This window comes from Pollicipes pollicipes, unplaced genomic scaffold, assembly GCF_011947565.3.
Source record: "Pollicipes pollicipes isolate AB1234 unplaced genomic scaffold, Ppol_2.1 Scaffold_5724;HRSCAF=6776_pilon_pilon_pilon, whole genome shotgun sequence".
Taxonomy (NCBI): domain Eukaryota; kingdom Metazoa; phylum Arthropoda; class Thecostraca; order Pollicipedomorpha; family Pollicipedidae; genus Pollicipes; species Pollicipes pollicipes.
In genome coordinates this window covers 52,716,822-52,724,029 of record NW_023596746.1, presented here as the reverse complement: position 1 = coordinate 52,724,029, position 7,208 = coordinate 52,716,822, and the positions used below count along the sequence as shown (strand labels likewise).

The 7,208-nt window shown below is 48.2% G+C and overlaps 1 pseudogene; it reads right to left on the bottom strand.

Moving 5' to 3' along the window:
* The window catches only part of LOC119103187 (alpha-1-inhibitor 3-like), a 50,535-nt pseudogene that overhangs the window by 20,946 nt on the left and 22,381 nt on the right, over window positions 1-7,208 (bottom strand).

Below are 7,208 nucleotides of genomic sequence, written 5' to 3'. Positions count from 1 at the left end.
GAGAGAGAGAGAGAGTGAGAGAGCGAGAGAGAGAGAGCGAGAGCGAGAGAGGGAGAGGGGGGGGGGGTATTCACCCATCTCTCCCGACGCTCCATGGACTGATCAGAGAAGAAGTTATGAAATTGCTGTCGTTACATAGAAAGGAACGGCGAACCCCGGGCATTCAACGACGACGGCGGCGAAGGTGGCCTCTGAGCTGTCACGAGCTACCCTGCAAGTATCACTACCTCTTCAGGGATTCGGTTCATGCATACACGCGTAACAAAGCATGTTTTGTCAGAGGTACAGACCACGCGTTGTGCGCATGTTAAGACCGGAATACAGAGGGTGACAATAGGTACGGTTTTCAAAGTTATGGATTTGCATGCTAATGTTTGGTATGATGTAACACTTTCCAAACATGCATAGCTTTTGATTGCTACTTCTTCAAGTCAACAAAGTCGCTAGTCATTAGTTGGCCATTATTTGACTCCAAGTGTTCCACATGGCTGAAATTGAAATAAAGAGTCGAGAAGGCACCAGGCAGAATTGAGCTTGAACACTCATCGATATTTCACTTACATCATATGCTTTGATGGCGTCGTCCTCTTCTACTATATAGGAGTACGTCGGGTGTAGGCTTGACTGTTCAGAATCTTTAAGAAATGGTCTGAAAAATGGAAACACTTGTAAATTCCTCCAGCATAATTAAATACGCGAATCTTGCATGATTGTTGCTTTTAGAAAATCAAAGATGTGCTACTGTGCCCAGATATTCTTCAAATGTTAAATACGTCACCCTGAATGGTGGGTGCATAAATGATTGGTCCGTAAGTGAAAGCATCATTCAGCACGGAACGATACGCGAGCACACGCAGCCGTCGGGTCATTGCCCCTAAAGCTTCAGCAACAAACGAATGAGTAGTGATAGCGTAAGGTGGAGCTTACATTTTAACCAAGGTCGCTTTCGTTCAGTGCTCCCTTTTTATGCATCCCTAGCCCATCGTCACCACTCCACCCCTGGATTGAATAACCCCGCCAAAGTTAAAACACCACTGACGGTGCAACGACGACCGGAGAGGTAGCCCCCCGCTCCAGGCCCCTTCCCAACAGGGCAGAGGCAGCCACCCCAGCCGCAGCGAAACAGAACTCTGCCGGCTCAGAGAGGTGGAGCCCACACACTACACCGCGGCCGGTGCACATCAGAGCGCCGATAGCCAGCCAACACCCTGGTGTTCAGATGTGCACCGGGAGCGTGCATACCACCGCCGCGGAGCTGGGCTCCGGCGAGTCGCGGGAGCACCTGGCTACGGCTGATAGGTCGGTGGCGGGAAAGCGTGACGTCATAAGTCTGACAGGCGACAGGCCAAACCCGGCAATACTCCGAAGGCCAGCTCAGTACGCCTGGGCCAACGAAGGGATCCACGTCAGGACGACTCGCCGCAGGGGAGCCAGGAGGCGGTCCCGGAAGACCTCTGTCTTCGGCTGGCGGAACCGTCACGTGAAGGCAAATCATGAATCAAGAGAGGGGCGAAAGACAGAGTGAATCAGAGACCGGAAGACCTCTGTCTTCGGCTGGCGGAACCGTCACGTGAAGGCAAATCATGAATCAAGGGAGGGGCGAAAGACAGAGTGAATCAGAGAGAGAGGGTGGAGCTGGCTCGGCGAGTGCCAGGGCGGTCCTGTACGCACTCACAGGAGGGGGAAATTTCACGTATTTCATGGGTGGGTGGGGGGGAAGCATGAACCTCACCAGTGCTATGTACCAAATGCGTCTTCGTGGATTCTGCCCCTCTATTTTGGTTATAATTTAGATTTGATATAAGAAAGATCTCTAGGCCCGGGTTCTTCGTGCTTAGTGTTGCCCTATAACGCCGTATTTCAGTAATATTCTTTCATTGACGCCGAAAATATTGTGTAACGATTTTTCATCTTGTTTTGGCTCAAGGACGAATTATTTGCTGGATGATTTATCCACTATTTGGACACAGCATCTTCCTCTCATGGTGGACACCGCACGTGCCCACAAATGATTCTGCTTCGAGGCAGCTCCAGGAGGCTGTGGAAAGGCAGCCACTTTGAGTAGATGTTCAGCTTCTCCAGGAGACACCAACCACTGTGGCTAAAGAAGATGCTTCACTGAATGGTGTGATGTCAGTGCTACAGGACTGCCGAATTTCATTGTCCCATTGTTCTGCTTGTAATCGACAACGCTGTGCAGAGGGGTGAACTCAGAGTTGAATCCAGAGTTGAGCCGACCCTCATGTGGCATTCATGAGGTTTTGGTCTCCCCTCGTAACACTAGAATCTCATGGGGTAGGAACTTTCAAAATACTTAATTTCGCAACCTTATAGTCTTCATTTTCAAGAGCCACCCAATCTCAGGGACATTGCAAAGGGCCCCTTATATACATGTTTCGAATGCACCAATTTCCAGCGGCACCACAATATCCGTGCCGTGTGCAATTGACGAAATCCTGGATCGGCCCATTCGGCAAAGATGCAGCAAATATTTCATTTCGGGTGCCTTGTCCTTTACGTTTTAAGAGAAACTAATCCAAAGAGCACAAAAACGGGCCCCAAAATCTTCCTTTTCCATGGGCACCAAGTTTCACGGTGACAGCAGTGTTGTCCTCATCCCGAACGAAATCCTGGTTCGGCCTCCTGGACAAGATGGCGTGATGAAATTGATCGTAACACACACACACACACACACACACACACACACACACACACACACACACACACACACACACACACACACACACACACACACACACACACACACACACACACACGCGCGTGCATACACACACACACACACACACACATACGCACACACACACACACACACACAAGTATATACATATATACATATATATATATATATATATATATATATATAGACATATATATATATATATATATATATATATACATATATATATATATATATATATATATATATATATATATCCTGTATATTTTAATGCACCACAAAGGTTCTCAAAAAACTTTGTATTTATACACCAGGAAACTCCAAAAGAAATTGCCTCGCCTGTGCCGTTCCATTTCCGAAATCCTGAATCGACCAATTCGTCGAAGGGACGCCCAAACCTTCGCGGATGGATCGCGGAAAGTTGTTCGGGGTATTGTCCTCGTCTGGCACAAAGTTTGCGCACGTTTCGGCCACTTATCTGTGCGGCCGTCGTCAGGTGTTATGGAGTCATGAGAAAGACTGGATGGCTGTCAGCCATGTTTGCGTCACAACACGAATTCTTTCCCTAGAATTGCTGGGATGCGAACCTCGGTCTTCATTGAGAGTCCAGTGCTCTACCATGCTCTACCAACTGAGCTAAGATGAAAGGACTCCCGCCCCTTTGATGAACTGTTCTAACTAAACTTGAATTTGTATGTACATCTAAATGTATTTAGCATGTTATCCTCTATTAGCTTCTGGAATTCCTTTCCGTCATTGAAATTTCACAAAAATTAAACATGGCTGACCTCTCGGTAAAACAGCGAAATTTGCTACCTCATTTTTTGGGGTGCTTTTGGGATTGAACTCCCTGCTTCCTTTTCCACCAGAATGAAGCTTTTGCTTACTGCGGCGCTCCTCTTTTATCATGACTGGCTACGCCTGTAGGCACAAGCCAGGCCGGTGCAGCCAAAGGGTAAGGTTCGACCCTTTGGCCCGCATTTTTGTATTTTAGTCTCCACACAGAAACTTGGAAACGAATGTTTTCTTGACATTGGGCGATTTCCTCAATAAGATCAATCACCAATGAGCAGATAAATCTGTAAGGCGATGACAGTAGCAGTTAGATATGTTCATAATAGAAGCGATAGAACAAAACACCAGTGCAAGCAATAAGCGCAGGGCTGAAGTGTCAGCAAGGCAAATTCTCGGCGATGACGTAGGCGTGCAGCCGGATACATACATACAAAGGCTTCACACGCAATTCAGTCCTTCCAATTCCGAGTCACCACAAGAGGTGGCTATTCATCGAAGCGATGATATGTTGCACTTAACTTTCGCGATGACATTGGGGTTGGGCCCTCATCGGTTGACGGGATGTGGTGACCGTTCTGTGATGACCCGCAGTGACCCTTCATTCGACGCCCGGTACCAAGGCTGGGGATCTGCATTCGAAGCTGCAGTATGCATGCGCACGTGATCTCTCGTGTATCTACTCCTTTAACGAGCTTTATCCCCATGTCACCTTTGCGTGGGAAGGTTTTGTGCGACCTGTGACGTCCAAACTTTGGCCATACGAATATCTCTACGTTCGAATATTCTTTGTACACACTTTTTCAGATAACAATCGTGCCTGATGGACGTTCTTCTATCCAAACTTCTAACATCGCATACTTTTGACGCTATAAGATTTACATCCCACGCACTTTGTTCTTCAAACTCTATGGATATAGGTGTTAACTTTGCATGTTAATCCTACGACCGATTAACAAGTAAAGTTTTTCGATGCATATTTTCGTGCGCAAACCAAATTCACCATTGTATCAACCTTCACCGGATAACCCCACCACGAGGGCATTACTGCATCGTAAACATCGCCGAAGCCGTTGAGACGGTGCAGCGTCAACTGTACAGCATCCCTCAGAACAGTGCAGGGTTCGCTCGTTCACCTATAATACCACTGATTTATTTCGTCCCGGCGCCTGTCAGAACTTATCGTACGGGGGTGAGGTGCTCAGAGGCCCAGAGACAGGCGTCCAGCCATGGCGTGGCTTGCGCTTGCAGTAGACGTCGGGGCTCTCGATGAGGCTCGGGTAGCTTCTAGCGATGATAATGAATTGACGCAGCTTCGCAAATACGCTGTCCGCCGTCAGCTTGTTGGCGCTGCTCAGGAGCTCCACGCTGCGGTCCAGCGCCGCTGCGGGCGGCAGTGGAACGATTAGCGGGCCTGAGGGTGCCGGCTAATTCAGCAGTCACTGGGGCAGCCGCAGGCGCAGGCTGACCCAGCAGTCACCGGGCAGCTGCAGGTGCAGGCTGAACCAGCAGTCACTAGGGTAGCTGCAGGTGCAGGCTGACCCAGCAGTCACTGGGGCAGCAGCTCTATGAGTGGAAGCAATGACAGGTTCCATTTGCAGGGAATAATATGTTTTGTATAGGACTAATGTCACATATAATTGCAGTAAAAGTACCATGCCATCACTGCGGCTTTGCTGTAGAAGCACCATGCCATTACTGGGGCTTTACAATAGAAGTATCATGCCATCACTGGGGCTTTGCAATAGAGGTACCATGCCATCACTGGGGCTTTGCTGTATAAGTACCGTGCCATCACTGGGGCTTTGCAATAGAAGCATCATGCCATCACTTGGGCTTTGCAATAGAAGTACCATGCCATCACTAGAGCTTTGCGACCCACTCAACTCCTGAGGCTTCAAAAAAGACAGGCGTGGCCTGTCTTTCACCCGACAGGAGGGGCAGGTATCGCAGGAAATCGTGGGAAAAACACTGTATAGAAATTGGAGAAAAGAATAACGCATACATGTTTTTGAAGCGCGATTTTTTACGTGGCACTAATGTCGCGCATAAGTATTGATAGAAGAATCAATGACGCGCTTAAGTAAATGCTGCATTATTTCTGCATCTGAAGTAACGACGGGTATATAATAAGTTTTTAAGCATGATTTTTGTGTGTAGCGCCTATGTCATTGAACACAAATAATGGGCCTACCTGACGCCAACCTGATCAGTTACTTACAGACGCCACAGAGCGAGTTGGGCGCGCCGCGCACAGTAAATGTGGCCGTTTCCCCCGGTTTCACCTGCTTCTTGTCCCATGATACGCTGACCTGGAACAGGGCAGAGGTCACTACTAGGTTAACACACTTTGACACAACTGACCTCCCCATCGAGTCACACCACCGGGGCAGGCAGCCATGAGCGCTGGAAGATAGCGACATGGTAGAAGCGTGACGCTGGAGCTAGTGGCTACCATAAAGATCAGAGGGATGTCAAGGTCGAGTAGTGATGCGCCACCGGTGGACAGTGGTCATAAGAGGAACGGCAGCGCTGCGTTACCGTGATTTGAGAGGGGGCTGTGATCAGCGACAAGGAAATCAAAGGATTTCAGCATGAAACGAATGCGATTCTTGAGTACTCACTTCCGTTTACAGCAGCCAGCCTGTGAACAGTATACTCTGAAAATAAATGATTCATCCATCGGTGAAGAACACTGACGAAAAGCTACTGCGTACCTTACTCTGGAAGCAATTGGCTACGTTGAAGGCCTTGGAGTCCGACACGATCTCGCCCAGGGAGTTGACGAAGTAGACAAGAACCTTAAAGACCGGTGACACGTCGAAACCCAAGGGGACTCTGATCAGCCCCCGGGAGTCAACGTGGCTCTGACGTATGATCTGGCCTCGCGTCATGATCTGGAACGAAAGGCTTTGCTTACAGTCACATCCCATCCCCAAACCTATAATTCCACAACCCTCAATCCCCGCATCTAAATCGTGGATTTATCCTCGTCTGCAATTTAAATTATATTATGATCTTGGTTGGAAATGCTCAATTTGATTAATGCTCAGATTGTATGATTGCTGTAAAAATTGTAGCATATTGCATCATAGCTTGCACATAAATGGAGCAAGATGGGGCCCTACAACCACCTATATTGTTTTGCAAAGCACGAGAGCTCACAAAAAGAAATTTTGCGAAGTGTACCAAAAGGTTCAGAAATCTTGCAAAAGCGGTTTGCGGCTAAAGGAGGCAAGGTCCTAGGATGGTTCTAGGAAGGTTCTAGGAATCTTCAAGCTCTAAGATCATCTCTGATATACTCACAAGGCGCAAAAGCCCCTAGGAAGAATGCAAATAGCAAGTTGCACCTTGCGACCGCGCACTGGTGCAATGTCAGCTTCGCCGCGTCCAACGCAAAACCCTGTCGCAAAGCTACATTAGCTTTTAATGCTGCAACTGTTTTGCACTGATAGTTTTTGGATCAGTGGTCATGTTAAGAACGGGGTAGTGTGGCCAGCTGATGCTCTCAGTTTTTACGGGACAAAAGGAAGTGTTGCACATTTGTAAGGAGTTTTTTAAACTGATGTAGCCAACTTAAAGATCATATGGTGCACTTCACAGCCCTCTCCTTATAGACCCAAGACCCAAGCACTTCTAGTATCTGATCTACGCGCCCGCGAACATGGGCAGGCTATTTCGGGCGGACTGTTTCAAGGTCACGCAGGCATCCACACCA